This window comes from Oncorhynchus clarkii, unplaced genomic scaffold (assembly GCF_045791955.1).
Source record: "Oncorhynchus clarkii lewisi isolate Uvic-CL-2024 unplaced genomic scaffold, UVic_Ocla_1.0 unplaced_contig_5436_pilon_pilon, whole genome shotgun sequence".
Taxonomy (NCBI): Eukaryota; Metazoa; Chordata; class Actinopteri; order Salmoniformes; family Salmonidae; genus Oncorhynchus; species Oncorhynchus clarkii.
This window is the reverse complement of record NW_027260957.1, coordinates 1,137-18,496: the sequence shown is the minus strand read 5'-3', so window position 1 is coordinate 18,496 and position 17,360 is coordinate 1,137.

Below are 17,360 nucleotides of genomic sequence, written 5' to 3'. Positions count from 1 at the left end.
GTACCAGTACCCTCTGTATATAGTCTCATTACTAACCTGTATCCCCGCACATTAACTCAGTACCAGTACCCTCTGTATATAGTCTCATTACTAACCTGTATCCCCGCACATTAACTCAGTACCAGTACCCTCTGTATATAGTCTCATTACTAACCTGTATCCCCGCACATTAACTCAGTACCAGTACCCTCTGTATATAGTCTCATTACTAACCTGTATCCCCGCACATTAACTCAGTACCAGTACCCTCTGTATATAGTCTCATTACTAACCTGTATCCCCGCACATTAACTCAGTACCAGTACCCTCTGTATATAGTCTCATTACTAACCTGTATCCCCGCACATTAACTCAGTACCAGTACCCTCTGTATATAGTCTCATTACTAACCTGTATCCCCGCACATTAACTCAGTACCAGTACCCTCTGTATATAGTCTCATTACTAACCTGTATCCCCGCACATTAACTCAGTACCAGTACCCTCTGTATATAGTCTCATTACTAACCTGTATCCCCGCACATTAACTCAGTACCGGTACCCTCTGTATATAGTCTCATTACTAACCTGTATCCCCGCACATTAACTCAGTACCGGTACCCTCTGTATATAGTCTAATTACTAACCTGTATCCCCGCACATTAACTCAGTACCAGTACCCTCTGTATATAGTCTCATTACTAACCTGTATCCCCGCACATTAACTCAGTACCGGTACCCTCTGTATATAGTCTCATTACTAACCTGTATCCCCGCACATTAACTCAGTACCAGTACCCTCTGTATATAGTCTCATTACTAACCTGTATCCCCGCACATTAACTCAGTACCAGTACCCTCTGTATATAGTCTCATTACTAACCTGTATCCTTGCACATTAACTCAGTACCAGTACCCTCTGTATATAGTCTCATTACTAACCTGTATCCCCGCACATTAACTCAGTACCAGTACCCTCTGTATATAGCCTCATTACTAACCTGTATCCTTGCACATTAACTCAGTACCAGTACCCTCTGTATGTAGTCTCATTACTAACCTGTATCCCCGCACATTAACTCAGTACCAGTACCCTCTGTATATAGTCTCATTACTAACCTGTATCCCCGCACATTAACTCAGTACCAGTACCCTCTGTATATAGTCTCATTACTAACCTGTATCCCCGCACATTAACTCAGTACCAGTACCCTCTGTATATAGTCTCATTACTAACCTGTATCCCCGCACATTAACTCAGTACCAGTACCCTCTGTATATAGTCTCATTACTAACCTGTATCCCCGCACATTAACTCAGTACCAGTACCCTCTGTATATAGTCTCATTACTAACCTGTATCCCCGCACATTAACTCAGTACCTGTACCCTCTGTATATAGTCTCATTACTAACCTGTATCCCCGCACATTAACTCAGTACCGGTACCCTCTGTATATAGTCTAATTACTAACCTGTATCCCCGCACATTAACTCAGTACCAGTACCCTCTGTATATAGTCTCATTACTAACCTGTATCCCCGCACATTAACTCAGTACCGGTACCCTCTGTATATAGTCTCATTACTAACCTGTATCCCCGCACATTAACTCAGTACCAGTACCCTCTGTATATAGTCTCATTACTAACCTGTATCCCCGCACATTAACTCAGTACCAGTACCCTCTGTATATAGTCTCATTACTAACCTGTATCCTTGCACATTAACTCAGTACCAGTACCCTCTGTATATAGTCTCATTACTAACCTGTATCCCCGCACATTAACTCAGTACCAGTACCCTCTGTATATAGCCTCATTACTAACCTGTATCCTTGCACATTAACTCAGTACCAGTACCCTCTGTATGTAGTCTCATTACTAACCTGTATCCCCGCACATTAACTCAGTACCAGTACCCTCTGTATATAGTCTCATTACTAACCTGTATCCCCGCACATTAACTCAGTACCAGTACCCTCTGTATATAGTCTCATTACTAACCTGTATCCCCGCACATTAACTCAGTACCGGTACCCTCTGTATATAGTCTCATTACTAACCTGTATCCCCGCACATTAACTCAGTACCGGTACCCTCTGTATATAGTCTCATTACTAACCTGTATCCCCGCACATTAACTCAGTACCAGTACCCTCTGTATAAAGCCTCGTTATTGTTATTTAATTTTATTGTGTTACTTTTTATTAAATGTTTTACTTTAGTTTATTTAGTAAATATTTTCTTAACTCTATTTATTGAACTGCATTGTGGGTTAAGGGCTTGTCAGTAAGCATTTCACGATAAGGTCTACACTGTTGGTTAAGGGCTTGTCAGTAAGCATTTCACGGTAAGGTCTACACTGTTGGTTAAGGCTTGTCAGTAAGCATTTCACGGTAAGGTCTACACTGTTGGTTAAGGGCTTGTCAGTAAACATTTCACGGTAAGGTCTACACTGTTGGTTAAGGGCTTGTCAGTAAGCATTTCACGGTAAGGTCTACACTGTTGGTTAAGGGCTTGTCAGTAAGCATTTCACGGTAAGGTCTACACTGTTGGTTAAGGGCTTGTCAGTAAGCATTTCACGGTAAGGTCTACACTGTTGGTTAAGGGCTTGTCAGTAAGCATTTCACGGTAAGGTCTACACTGTTGGTTAAGGGCTTGTCAGTAAACATTTCACGGTAAGGTCTACACTGTTGGTTAAGGGCTTGTCAGTAAGCATTTCACAGTAAGGTCTACACTGTTGGTTAAGGGCTTGTCAGTAAGCATTTCACGGTAAGGTCTACACTGTTGGTTAAGGGCTTGTCAGTAAGCATTTCACGGTAAGGTCTACACTGTTGGTTAAGGGCTTGTCAGTAAGCATTTCACGGTAAGGTCTACACTGTTGGTTAAGGGCTTGTCAGTAAGCATTTCACGGTAAGGTCTACACTGTTGGTTAAGGGCTTGTCAGTAAGCATTTCACGGTAAGGTCTACACTGTTGGTTAAGGGCTTGTCAGTAAGCATTTCACGATAAGGTCTACCTACACCTGTTGTATTCTGTGCATGTGACAAATTAGATTTGATTTGAAATCCAGGGTTTCTTTTGTCAAACATTTTTGTTATATTTCAGTCTTCTGTGATGTATATAAAGTGTAATTGCCACACCCTGATATGTTTCACCTGTCCTTGTGCTTGTCTCCACCCCCCTCCAGGTGCCGCCCATCTTCCCCGTTATCCCCTGGGTATTTATACCTGGGTTTTCTGTCTGTCTGTTGCCAGTTCGTTTTGTTTGTTAAAGCCTACCAGTGGTTGGTCTCAGCTCCTGTTTACCCCTAGTCTCTCTCTGTTAAAGCCTACCAGTGGTTTGTCTCAGCTCCTGTTTACCCCTAGTCTCTCTCTGTTAAAGCCTACCAGTGGTTTGTCTCAGCTCCTGTTTACCCCTAGTCTCTCTCTGTTAAAGCCTACCAGTGGTTTGTCTCAGCTCCTGTTTACCCCTAGTCTCTCTCTGTTAAAGCCTACCAGTGGTTGGTCTCAGCTCCTGTTTACCCCTAGTCTCTCTCTGTTAAAGCCTACCAGTGGTTTGTCTCAGCTCCTGTTTACCCCTAGTCTCTCTCTGTTAAAGCCTACCAGTGGTTTGTCTCAGCTCCTGTTTACCCCTAGTCTCTCTCTGTTAAAGCCTACCAGTGGTTTGTCTCAGCTCCTGTTTACCCCTAGTCTCTCTCTGTTAAAGCCTACCAGTGGTTGTGTGTGAGGTGGATACTGTTGTTAAACCCATAACCATGTGTGTGAGGTGGATACTGTTGTTAAACCCATAACCATGTGTGTGAGGTGGATACTGTTGTTAAACCCATAACCATGTGTGTGAGGTGGATACTGTTGTTAAGCCCATAACCATGTGTGTGAGGTGGATACTGTTGTTAAACCCATAACCATGTGTGTGAGGTGGATACTGTTGTTAAACCCATAACCATGTGTGTGAGGTGGATACTGTTGTTAAACCCATAACCATGTGTGTGAGGTGGATACTGTTGTTAAACCCATAACCATGTGTGTGAGGTGGATACTGTTGTTAAACCCATAACCATGTGTGTGAGGTGGATACTGGTGTTAAACCCATAACCATGTGTGTGACCCTGGTTCAGCCCACTGCAGTAAAAGGTTCATAAGGACGGTGGAAAGATGCTCACATCCCACATCTCAACATAAACAACAACAACTGTAATATCTGAAAGCAACTTTCTGTTTCCCAAAGAATTCAACCTCTAGAGCCTGTCCCTCAGCTTTGTAGGAGACCGGACACTGAACCACTGTGATCACCTCTAGAGCTTGTCCCTCAGCTTTGTAGGAGACCGGACACTGAACCACTGTGATCACCTCTAGAGCCTGTCCCTCAGCTTTGTAGAAGACCGGACACTGAACCACTGTGATCGCCTCTAGAGCCTGTCCTTCAGCTTTGTAGAAGACCGGACACTGAACCACTGTGATCACCTCTAGAGCCTGTCCCTCAGCTTTGTAGGAGACCGGACACTGAACCACTGTGATCACCTCTAGAGCCTGTTCCTCAGCTTTGCTAACTTAGCAGTTCTGTTCTAGTACAGAGGTGGGGACCCTCACCATAGACAGAGCTCAGACTGAGGCCCTCTGAATGATTCTGACACAACAGTATGGATTAAGTGAAACACTCGTTCAGCAAAACTATGAATGAACGCCCAGGAAACCCCTGTTGAGTGAACTTGAATAACATCCATTCATTCAACTTGAATGTGTCTGAGGATAGGACCCCTATACAGAACCAGGCCTGACAGGGGTGTGTTAAAGGACCCCTATACAGAACCAGGCCTGACAGGGGTGTGTTAAAGGACCCCTATACAGAACCAGGCCTGACAGGGGTGTGTTAAAGGACCCCTATACAGAACCAGGCCTGACAGGGGTGTGTTTAAGGACCACTATACAGAACCAGGCCTGACAGGGGTGTGTTTAAGGACCACTATACAGAACCAGGCCTGACAGGGGTGTGTTAAAGGACCCCTATACAGAACCAGGCCTGACAGGGGTGTGTTAAAGGACCCCTATACAGAACCAGGCCTGACAGGGGTGTGTTAAAGGACCCCTATACAGAACCAGGCCTGACACGGGTGTGTTAAAGGACCCCTATACAGAACCAGGCTTGACAGGGCTGTGTTAAAGGACCACTATACAGAACCAGGCCTGACAGGGCTGTGTTAAAGGACCACTATACAGAACCAGGCCTGACAGGGCTGTGTTAAATGACCACTATACAGAACCAGGCCTGACAGGGCTGTGTTAAAGGACCACTATACAGAACCAGGCCTGACAGGGGTGTGTTTAAGGGCCACTATACAGAACCAGGCCTGACAGGGCTGTGTTAAATTACCACTATACAGAACCAGGCCTGACAGGGCTGTGTTAAATGACCACTATACAGAACCAGGCCTGACAGGGCTGTGTTAAAGGACCACTATACAGAACCAGGCCTGACAGGGCTGTGTTAAATGACCACTATACAGAACCAGGCCTGACAGGGCTGTGTTAAAGGACCACTATACAGAACTAGGCCTGACAGGGCTGTGTTAAATGACCACTATACAGAACCAGGCCTGACAGGGGTGTGTTTAAGGACCCCTATACAGAACCAGGCCTGACAGGGGTGTGTTTAAGGACCCCTATACAGAACCAGGCCTGACAGGGCTGTGTTAAATTACCACTATACAGAACCAGGCCTGACAGGGCCTTGTTAAATGACCACTATACAGAACCAGGCCTGACAGGGCTGTGTTAAAGGACCACTATACAGAACCAGGCCTGACAGGGGTGTGTTTAAGGACCACTATACAGAACCAGGCCTGACAGGGGTGTGTTTAAGGACCCCTATACAGAACCAGGCCTGACAGGGGTGTGTTTAAGGACCCCTATACAGAACCAGGCCTGACAGGGGTGTGTTTAAGGACCACTATACAGAACCAGGCCTGACAGGGATGTGTTTAAGGACCACTATACAGAACCAGGCCTGACAGGGGTGTGTTTAAGGACCACTATACAGAACCAGGCCTGACAGGGGTCAACGGGGCTGCGTTAAATGACTTCTATACAGAATCAGGCCTGACAGGGGTGTGTTTAAGGACCCCTATACAGAACCAGGCCTGACAGGGGTGTGTTAAAGGACCCCTATACAGAACCAGGCCTGACAGGGGTGTGTTAAAGGACCCCTATACAGAACCAGGCCTGACAGGGGTGTGTTTAAGGACCCCTATACAGAACCAGGCCTGACAGGGGTGTGTTAAGGGACCCCTATACAGAACCAGGCCTGACAGGGGTGTGTTTAAGGACCCCTATACAGAACCAGGCCTGACAGGGCTGTGTTTAAGGACCCCTATACAGAACCAGGCCTGACAGGGGTGTGTTTAAGGACCCCTATACAGAACCAGGCCTGACAGGGCTGTGTTTAAGGACCCCTATACAGAACCAGGCCTGACAGGGGTGTGTTAAAGGACCCCTATACAGAACCAGGCCTGACAGGGGTGTGTTAAAGGACCCCTATACAGAACCAGGCCTGACAGGGGTGTGTTAAAGGACCCCTATACAGAACCAGGCCTGACAGGGGTGTGTTTAAGGACCCCTATACAGAACCAGGCCTGACAGGGGTGTGTTTAAGGACCCCTATACAGAACCAGGCCTGACAGGGGTGTGTTAAAGGACCCCTATACAGAACCAGGCCTGACAGGGGTGTGTTAAAGGACCCCTATACAGAACCAGGCCTGACAGGGGTGTGTTAAAGGACCCCTATACAGAACCAGGCCTGACAGGGGTGTGTTTAAGGACCCCTATACAGAACCAGGCCTGACAGGGGTGTGTTTAAGGACCCCTATACAGAACCAGGCCTGACAGGGGTGTGTTTAAGGACCCCTATACAGAACCAGGCCTGACAGGGGTGTGTTAAAGGACCCCTATACAGAACCAGGCCTGACAGGGGTGTGTTAAAGGACCCCTATACAGAACCAGGCCTGACAGGGGTGTGTTAAAGGACCCCTATACAGAACCAGGCCTGACAGGGGTGTGGTAAATGACCACTATACAGAACCAGGCCTGACAGGGGTGTGTTTAAGGACCCCTATACAGAACCAGGCCTGACAGGGGTGTGTTAAAGGACCCCTATACAGAACCAGGCCTGACAGGGGTGTGTTAAAGGACCCCTATACAGAACCAGGCCTGACAGGGGTGTGTTAAAGGACCCCTATACAGAACCAGGCCTGACAGGGGTGTGTTTAAGGACCCCTATACAGAACCAGGCCTGACAGGGGTGTGTTAAAGGACCCCTATACAGAACCAGGCCTGACAGGGGTGTGTTAAAGGACCCCTATACAGAACCAGGCCTGACAGGGGTGTGTTAAAGGACCCCTATACAGAACCAGGCCTGACAGGGGTGTGTTTATGGATCCCTATACAGAACCAGGCCTGACAGGGGTGTGTTTAAGGACCCCTATACAGAACCAGGCCTGACAGGGGTGTGTTAAAGGACCCCTATACAGAACCAGGCCTGACAGGGGTGTGTTAAAGGACCCCTATACAGAACCAGGCCTGACAGGGGTGTGTTTAAGGACCCCTATACAGAACCAGGCCTGACAGGGGTGTGTTTAAGGACCCCTATACAGAACCAGGCCTGACAGGGGTGTGTTTAAGGACCCCTATACAGAACCAGGCCTGACAGGGGTGTGTTTAAGGACCCCTATACAGAACCAGGCCTGACAGGGGTGTGTTTAAGGACCCCTATACAGAACCAGGCCTGACAGGGGTGTGTTTAAGGACCCCTATACAGAACCAGGCCTGACAGGGGTGTGTTTAAGGACCCCTATACAGAACCAGGCCAGACAGGGGTGTGTTTAAGGACCCCTATACAGAACCAGGCTTGACAGGGGTGTGTTTAAGGACCACTATACAGAACCAGGCCTGACAGGGGTGTGTTTAAGGAACACTATACAGAACCAGGCCTAACAGGGGTGTGTTTAAGGACCACTATACAGAACCAGGCCTGACAGGGGTGTGTTAAAGGACCCCTATACAGAACCAGGCCTGACAGGGGTGTGTTAAAGGACCCCTATACAGAACCAGGCCTGACAGGGGTGTGTTAAAGGACCCCTATACAGAACCAGGCCTGACAGGGGTGTGTTAAAGGACCCCTATACAGAACCAGGCTTGACAGGGCTGTGTTAAAGGACCACTATACAGAACCAGGCCTGACAGGGCTGTGTTAAATGACCACTATACAGAACCAGGCCTGACAGGGCTGTGTTAAAGGACCACTATACAGAACCAGGCCTGACAGGGCTGTGTTAAATGACCACTATACAGAACCAGGCCTGACAGGGCTGTGTTAAAGGACTACTATACAGAACCAGGCCTGACAGGGGTGTGTTTAAGGACCACTATACAGAACCAGGCCTGACAGGGCTGTGTTAAATTACCACTATACAGAACCAGGCCTGACAGGGCTGTGTTAAATGACCACTATACAGAACCAGGCCTGACAGGGCTGTGTTAAAGGACCACTATACAGAACCAGGCCTGACAGGGCTGTGTTAAATGACCACTATACAGAACCAGGCCTGACAGTGCTGTGTTAAAGGACCACTATACAGAACCAGGCCTGACAGGGGTGTGTTTAAGGACCACTATACAGAACCAGGCCTGACAGGGCTGTGTTAAATGACCACTATACAGAACCAGGCCTGACAGGGGTGTGTTTAAGGACCCCTATACAGAACCAGGCCTGACAGGGGTGTGTTTAAGGACCCCTATACAGAACCAGGCCTGACAGGGCTGTGTTAAATTACCACTATACAGAACCAGGCCTGACAGGGCTGTGTTAAATGACCACTATACAGAACCAGGCCTGACAGGGGTGTGTTAAAGGACCACTATACAGAACCAGGCCTGACAGGGGTGTGTTTAAGGACCACTATACAGAACCAGGCCTGACAGGGGTGTGTTTAAGGACCCCTATACAGAACCAGGCCTGACAGGGGTGTGTTTAAGGACCACTATACAGAACCAGGCCTGACAGGGGTGTGTTTAAGGACCACTATACAGAACCAGGCCTGACAGGGGTGTGTTTAAGGACCACTATACAGAACCAGGCCTGACAGGGGTCAACGGGGCTGCGTTAAATGACTTCTATACAGAATCAGGCCTGACAGGGGTCAACAGGGCTGTGTTAAATGACTACTATACAGAACCAGGCCTGACAGGGGTCAACAGGGCTGTGTTAAATGGACTACTATACAGAACCAGGCCTGACAAGGGTGTGGTAAATGACTACTATACAGAACCATGCCTGACAGGGGTCAACAGGGCTGTGTTAAATGACTACTATACAGAACCAGGCCTGACAGGGGTCAACAGGACTGTGTTAAATGACTACTATACAGAACCAGGCCTGACAGGGGTCAACAGGACTGTGTTAAATGACTACTATACAGAACCAGGCCTAACAGGGGTCAACAGGACTGTGTTAAATGACTACTATACAGAACCAGGCCTGACAGGGGTCAACAGGGCTGTGTTAAATGACTACTATACAGAACCAGGCCTGACAGGGGTCAACAGGGCTGTGTTAAATGACTACTATACAGAACCAGGCCTGACAGGGGTCAACAGGGCTGTGGTAAATGACTACTATACAGAACCAGGCCTGACAGGGGTCTACAGTGCTGTGTTAAATGACTACTATACAGAACCAGGCCTGACAGGGGTCAACAGGGCTGTGTTAAATGACTACTATACAGAACCAGGCCTGACAGGGCTGTGTTAAATTACCACTATACAGAACCAGGCCTGACAGGGGTGTGTTTAAGGACCCCTATACAGAACCAGGCCTGACAGGGCTGTGTTAAATTACCACTATACAGAACCAGGCCTGACAGGGGTGTGTTTAAGGACCCCTATACAGAACCAGGCCTGACAGGGGTGTGTTTAAGGACCCCTATACAGAACCAGGCTTGACAGGGCTGTGTTAAAGGACCACTATACAGAACCAGGCCTGACAGGGCTGTGTTAAATGACCACTATACAGAACCAGGCCTGACAGGGCTGTGTTAAAGGACCACTATACAGAACCAGGCCTGACAGGGGTGTGTTTAAGGACCACTATACAGAACCAGGCCTGACAGGGCTGTGTTAAATGACCACTATACAGAACCAGGCCTGACAGGGCTGTGTTAAAGGACCACTATACAGAACCAGGCCTGACAGGGGTGTGTTTAAGGACCACTATACAGAACCAGGCCTGACAGGGCTGTGTTAAATGACCACTATACAGAACCAGGCCTGACAGGGGTGTGTTTAAGGACCCCTATACAGAACCAGGCCTGACAGGGGTGTGTTTAAGGACCCCTATACAGAACCAGGCCTGACAGGGCTGTGTTAAATTACCACTATACAGAACCAGGCCTGACAGGGCTGTGTTAAATGACCACTATACAGAACCAGGCCTGACAGGGCTGTGTTAAAGGACCACTATACAGAACCAGGCCTGACAGGGGTGTGTTTAAGGACCACTATACAGAACCAGGCCTGACAGGGGTGTGTTTAAGGACCCCTATACAGAACCAGGCCTGACAGGGGTGTGTTTAAGGACCCCTATACAGAACCAGGCCTGACAGGGGTGTGTTTAAGGACCACTATACAGAACCAGGCCTGACAGGGGTGTGTTTAAGGACCACTATACAGAACCATGCCTGACAGGGGTGTGTTTAAGGACCACTATACAGAACCAGGCCTGACAGGGGTCAACGGGGCTGCGTTAAATGACTTCTATACAGAATCAGGCCTGACAGGGGTCAACAGGGCTGTGTTAAATGACTACTATACAGAACCAGGCCTGACAGGGGTCAACAGGGCTGTGTTAAATGGACTACTATACAGAACCAGGCCTGACAAGGGTGTGGTAAATGACTACTATACAGAACCAGGCCTGACAGGGGTCAACAGGGCTGTGTTAAATGACTCCTATACAGAACCAGGCCTGACAGGGGTCAACAGGACTGTGTTAAATGACTACTATACAGAACCAGGCCTGACAGGGGTCAACAGGACTGTGTTAAATGACTACTATACAGAACCAGGCCTGACAGGGGTCAACAGGACTGTGTTAAATGACTACTATACAGAACCAGGCCTGACAGGGATCAACAGGGCTGTGTTAAATGACTACTATACAGAGCCAGGCCTGACAGGGGTCAACAGGGCTGTGTTAAATGACTACTATACAGAACCAGGCCTGACAGGGGTCAACAGGGCTGTGGTAAATGACTACTATACAGAACCAGGCCTGACAGGGGTCTACAGTGCTGTGTTAAATGACTACTATACAGAACCAGGCCTGACAGGGGTCAACAGGGCTGTGTTAAATGACTACTATACAGAACCAGGCCTGACAGGGCTGTGTTAAATGACTACTATACAGAACCAGGCCTGACAGGGGTCTAAAGGGCTCTGTTAAATGACTACTATACAGAAACCAGGCCTGACAGGGGTGTGTTAAATGACTACTATACAGAACCAGGCCTGACAGGGCTGTGTTAAATGACTTCTATACAGAACCAGGCCTGACAGGGGTCTACAGGGCTGTGTTAAATGACTACTATACAGAACCAGGCCTGACAGGGCTGTGTTAAATGACTACTATACAGAACCAGGCCTGACAGGGGTCAACAGGACTGTGTTAAATGACTACTATACAGAACCAGGCCTGACAGGGGTCAACAGGGGTGTGTTAAATGACTACTATACAGAACCAGGCCTGACAGGGGTCAACGGGGCTGTGTTAAATGATTACTATACAGAACCAGGCCTGACAGGGGTCAACGGGGGTGTGTTTAAGGACCCCTATACAGAACCAGGCCTGACAGGGCTGTGTTAAATGACTACTATACAGAACCAGGCCTGACAGGGGTCAACAGGGCTGTGTTAAATGACTACTATACAGAACCAGGCCTGACAGGGGTGTGTTAAATGACCACTATACAGAACCAGGCCTGACAGGGCTGTGTTAAATGACTACTATACAGAACCAGGCCTGGCAGGGGTGTGTTAAATGACTACTATACAGAACCAGGCCTGACAGGGCTGTGTTAAATGACTTCTATACAGAACCAGGCCTGACAGGGGTCTACAGGGCTGTGTTAAATGACTACTATACAGAACCAGGCCTGACGGGTCAACAGGGCTGTGTTAAATGACTACTATACAGAACCAGGCCTGACAGGGCTGTGTTAAATGACTACTATACAGAACCAGGCCTGACAGGGGTCAACAGGACTGTGTTAAATGACTACTATACAGAACCAGGCCTGACAGGGGTCAACAGGGGTGTGTTAAATGACTACTATACAGAACCAGGCCTGACAGGGGTCAACGGGGCTGTGTTAAATGATTACTATACAGAACCAGGCCTGACAGGGGTCAACGGGGGTGTGTTAAATGACTACTATACAGAACCAGGCCTGACAGGGCTGTGTTAAATGACTACTATACAGAACCAGGCCTGACAGGGCTGTGTTAAATGACTACTATACAGAACCAGGCCTGACAGGGCTGTGTTAAATGACTACTATACAGAACCAGGCCTGACAGGGGTCAACAGGGCTGTGTTAAAGGGGTAATCAGCAGATGCTACATCCACTTTTGGACTCAGAAATGAACGATATGTACCCATTGATTCTTGAAGAATATAAGGTATAAATGCCTCATGAACTCAGTTCAACTGTCGTACCCCGTCAGAACCCAAAATATAAGCTTGTTTTACTACAGTGTTTGTAAACAAAGCACATTTAAATAAACACTATATAGCCTGGTTAAATCTATCATTTTGATATCATGGATGTCAGCCCTTGCATGGCTTTAAACAGTGGTTCTGAAAGAAGACCTATGAAGTGACAACTGGTGTGGCATATCTTGTTTTATTACATAGGATCAATGAACCTGCGGTTTTTATCATAAATGTCAATGATTAATTGGTGTTGTCTGTCAGTTCTTTAAACAATATACGTTTGTAGTTATCGGCCCAAGGCCAATGGACTTTTCTTTGGTTTATACAATTTATATGATCTTGACCTCAGCAATGCAGCTAAAGATTAGATCAAGCTGAATCTTTTCTCAAAGACAAAGATCTGACTATATTCCAGCCCTCTGTTTTTCATACGCTGCTCTTCCCATTATGACTGTAATAGTAGAGACAGTATGCAGCACGCGCTTCCCCGTTGATTTGCCGCTCAACACACTAGGCAGGCTACTGCCGCTTGAATAGCTTCCGCTATTCCTGAATCCTGATCCGGTCTGAGGATATCACTCCGGGGTTTTGTGTTCTCTTCCTTTAAAGCCATCACGCTCTATTCTGGAGCAATGAAAAACTAGAACCGGGGAGGCCACCGAGGCAACCCAAGATCATTCGGGCAGCGCGGATCCTTATATGCAGGCAGGCTGCGCCACGCGTCGGGAGAACGGACGGAGTAAGATCTCAGCAACGAAAAGGATGGAGGGTCTGAAGGAGACACGGGGAATTTTGGATTGAGGAGAGGAGGGGACGAGGGACGGAAGACCGCCCGATGAACGACAGTTTTTTTCTTGGATATTTTTTGTGTGCTTTTTTTAGGGGGGATTTTGGATAATTTTTGCGGTTGATCAAAATGCCATTTGCCAAAAGGATTGTAGAACCCCAGTTACTGTGCAGGTTACCTATTCCAAATGACGAAGGCTCGCTCAACGTTGAGGATCTGTGCTCCATCAATAATGTGGTGCTCTCGCGGACCTTGCGGCAGCTCTCCGACCTGGCCAAACACGCCTGCTCCCTATTCCAGGAGCTGGAGAACGAGATCATGTCCACCAACCAGAGGGTCTGGGTTCTGCAGAATAAAATAGGGAAGATCCAACAGAACGCCAGCGGTCTAGATCCCAGACAGGAGGCAGTGCGTAAGTAGCCTAACCACCATTACTAAAATGTCTCAATTGTACGCTATGTTATATAGTTGCGTCTGCTTCTGCAATGTGTGGGATTTGTGTTTATATTCCATTCATTCCGAGGCATCGCAGTGCGTTCAAGTCGTAAGGACACACACGCCTCGATTTTCGCGGCGCCCGAGCCCACACTAGAATCTCCTCCACATTGAAATGTGTCACACGGATGCATGCGCACACCTGCATTGCACTGACCTGGCCCTGATATTGTGAATTTGTTATACCGAATTTAAAATATGAATATACGTTCACACAAACCCATGATGTGCTGTTTGGAGTTTCACATCCGTGCCTATTTTTCCCTTGGCGGGTTTTTAAAAGTCATTTGATGTAGAATTCTTGAGCTTCGGAGAAGTCATGCCACAGAGGGGCGTGTAGTCTGCATTGGAATGGGCAGTGGTACCAGTGGCAGTATCCTCCACATCATCATCATCATCATCTCTTGGTAGTATCCTAGCCTGCATCTAATATAGCTGTGACTGAATGCGTAAAACGCAACATTCTATAATGGAAGTTAAGGAATAAATATGGAATGTTGAATATCGTTCTCAGAATGCAGTGTGATATTGTTGACACTCATCATCCGCCGCTAGAGCAAACCCACCTTTGACAGCACAGCATTAATCGTCCTAGCATTAATAATGACTTTATATGGAGATGGGCATTGCAGTCCGAATATGAAGTCATGGATAGATAGTATATGACTGATAATTATGTCATTATAAGATGATGATTAAACACAGACCATTGTTCAATGGGATGGATGCATTTGGGAAGAAACCCAGTGGCCTCACTTGGAGGGACTGCAAGCCCATAGATATGAATAGGCTAGATGTTGTTTTGGATGTATTGATGTTCAATGTGTTGTTTGATGTCTGTTTCACATCATATGGTGCAGTAGATAGGGAATGGTAGGTACCTGGCGCTGACCTTATGCAGTCATAGGCTGTCTGAAAACGGTTCCTACATAAGCAACATACTGTGGATTCATTCCCGTAGCCGAGCCTTCTATTTCCAGGGAACTAAACAGCATTCTAAGCCTCAGGCGAAATGAAGGGTGGAAAAATAACACGACTCCATCTTTAAAATTCATTTCAGTCATCCACCCTGGCTCTCCCCCTCTCTTCCCTTTTCTCTCTCTTCTCCCTCCCTCCCTACCTCCCCCTCGCTTCCCTTTTCTCTCTCTTCTCCCTCCCTCCCTCCCTCTCTCCCTCTCTCTTCCCTTTTCTCTCTCTTCTCCCTCCCTCCCTACCTCTCTCCCCCTCTCTTCCCTTTTCTCTCTCTTCTCCCTCCCTCCCTCCCTCTCTCCCTCTCTCTTCCCTTTTCTCTCTCTTCTCCCTCCCTCCCTCCCTCTCTCCCCCTCTCTTCCCTTTTCTCTCTCTTCTCCCTCCCTCCCTCCCTCTCTCTTCCCTTTTCTCTCTCTTCTCCCTCCCTCCCTCCCTCTCTCCCTCTCTCTTCCCTTTTCTCTCTCTTCTCCCTCCCTCCCTCCCTCCCTCTCTCTTCCCTTTTCTCTCTCTTCTCCCTCCCTCCCTCTCTCTTCCCTTTTCTCTCTCTTCTCCCTCCCTCCCTACCTCTCTCCCTCTCTCTTCCCTTTTCTCTCTCTTCTCCCTCCCTCCCTCCCTCTCTCCCTCTCTCTTCCCTTTTCTCTCTCTTCTCCCTCCCTCCCTCTCTCCCCCTCTCTTCCCTTTTCTCTCTCTTCTCCCTCCCTCCCTACCTCTCTCCCTCTCTCTTCCCTTTTCTCTCTCTTCTCCCTCCCTCCCTCCCTCCCTCTCTCCCTCTCTTCCCTTTTCTCTCTCTTCTCCCTCCCTCCCTCCCTCTCTCCCTCTCTCTTCCCTTTTCTCTCTCTTCTCCCTCCCTCCCTACCTCTCTCCCTCTCTCTTCCCTTTTCTCTCTCTTCTCCCTCCCTCCCTACCTCTCTCCCTCTCTTCCCTTTTCTCTCTCTTCTCCCTCCCTCCCTCCCTCTCTCCCTCTCTCTTCCCTTTTCTCTCTCTTCTCCCTCCCTCCCTACCTCTCTCCCTCTCTCTTCCTCGAGCCACAGCAGTCAGTGTAATGCAAGCCATGGTTTAGTTACGTAAGGAAAAGAGAGACATTCACTTATTCCACTATTTCTAACAGTCACCTAACTGAGATGTGATGGTGATGTTGTAGCCTAGAAATTGTAGTGCTACTGCTGTTGCTGTGAATCATCATGGAGTATTGAGAAAGAGAGATAGTGTGAGAGAGACAGAGAGTAAGAGAGAGGGGGGGGGGGGTAGAGGCCAACTCTGGTGTGGATGGATGCAGTGATGATGATGTGGTCTGGGTTTGGCTGTAGGTAGGCATGCTGCTAGCCGAGACTGGGCAGCAGCATGGCTACACCAAGCCAGTGAAAGGGAGGACTGTGAAAGGCTGGATTTGAGGGACGAGGAGGATGAGGATCGTTCCCCTCCAGTGTTGATGGTAAACTAATCCCTGGCTCTCTGGGATGCTGTGTTCAAAGAAATATAATAGCTAGAACAGGAAAAAGCCTCATGCCATTGCAATTGGCTTGAATGGAGATTCCTGTTCTAGTAAGCCTAATTCTATGTTTATGGCTGTTAAGCATGCATCAAATCAAACTTTATTTGTCACATGCGCCCGAATACAACAGGTGTAGACCTTACCGTGAAATGCTTACTGACAAGCCCTTAACCAACAGTGTAGACCTTACCGTGAAATGCTTACTGACAAGCCCTTAACCAACAGTGTAGACCTTACTGTGAAATGCTTACTGACAAGCCCTTAACCAACAGTGTAGACCTTACTGTGAAATGCTTACTGACAAGCCCTTAACCAACAGTGTAGACCTTACCGTGAAATGCTTACTGACAAGCCCTTAACCAACAGTGTAGACCTTACCGTGAAATGCTTACTGACAAGCCCTTAACCAACAGTGTAGACCTTACTGTGAAATGCTTACTGACAAGCCCTTAACCAACAGTGTAGACCTTACCGTGAAATGCTTACTGACAAGCCCTTAACCAACAGTGTAGACCTTACCGTGAAATGCTTACTGACAAGCCCTTAACCAACAGTGTAGACCTTACCGTGAAATGCTTACTGACAAGCCCTTAACCAACAGTGCAGACCTTACCGTGAAATGCTTACTGACAAGCCCTTAACCAACAGTGCAGACCTTACCGTGAAATGCTTACTGACAAGCCCTTAACCAACAGTGTAGACCTTACCGTGAAATGCTTACTGACAAGCCCTTAACCAACAGTGTAGACCTTACCGTGAAATGCTTACTGACAAGCCCTTAACCAACAGTGTAGACCTTACCGTGAAATGCTGACTGACAAGCCCTTAACCAACAGTGTAGACCTTACCGTGAAATGCTTACTGACAAGCCCTTAAC